Here is a 975-nt window from a genome sequence, read left to right on the forward strand (position 1 = left end):
TAGTCCACACAACGGTAACTCACCTGATACTACCTACCTCTAAAAATGTATCTGATGGGCAGATGTTTTAATCCCGTTGAAGATCAATGTTTTTGACTGCTCAGCCTTATCAGCATGGTAATATGGCACTTTGTAGGACGATGACATTACATTTCAATAATCAGCAGCAATGTTTCTCTGTATGTAAAATTATCAATGCGTTTAATTTCTTTGTACCAAGTGATACATTGAAACATTGCTGGAACGACAAGTGACAGTGCCCCGTTTGCTCAAGCCAACATTTACATCTTGGAATGAGGTCAGGCGATCCAGCTGCTGCAGGCATTCTCACAATATCTTGAAGATTGCGGTGCAAAGCCATGTATACAGGCTATAAATGAAGCCTTCAAAACCCAGAGAGAGCACACTGCCCTACTGAAGATTGAGGATGCTTATTGCCACAAAGAAACAGAATTTCACCTGGGTAAGAGATATGCTTATGTCTACAAAGCAAAGAACAACACTGTGACTCCTGGTGGTAAAGCAAACAAAGCTTGTGTTATTTGGGGTAAAGTGACCCATCCTCATGGACACAGTGGCATAGTACATGCAAAATTCAGCTGTAACTTGCCCACTAAAGCTATTGGGCACCAGGATTTGTATGATGCTGTACCCATCATTGATCGAAAGCCTAAAACAGAATTCCTGGCCTCTGTAGGTAAGGAATTACACCTTTTTCAGTTTTAACTGTTCCTGCTCACACATGCTTAATGTATCACCTTGGAGGTGTGTACATAAATTAACAATATGTAGTAAAATGATTTATAAGGAAACATCTACATTAAGCTTTCTGTGGAAACTGGAAACGACCTGTCGAGAATGTTTGGATCCTACTGGTATTTTACAGAAGACATGATTATGATTGGGCCGAAATTGAATTATATTGGATCCAGTGAAGTCATGATAGAGTGAAGAAGAATTCAGTGCAGGAGATTT

General features: G+C 39.9%; 1 pseudogene; it reads left to right on the forward strand.

Moving 5' to 3' along the window:
* The first annotated feature begins 293 nt into the window (after positions 1 to 293).
* LOC122548653 lies at positions 294 to 697 on the forward strand (annotated as a pseudogene).
* The last annotated feature ends 278 nt before the right edge of the window (positions 698 to 975 follow it).

Source organism: Chiloscyllium plagiosum, chromosome 3 (genome assembly GCF_004010195.1).
Source record: "Chiloscyllium plagiosum isolate BGI_BamShark_2017 chromosome 3, ASM401019v2, whole genome shotgun sequence".
NCBI lineage: Eukaryota > Metazoa > Chordata > Chondrichthyes > Orectolobiformes > Hemiscylliidae > Chiloscyllium > Chiloscyllium plagiosum.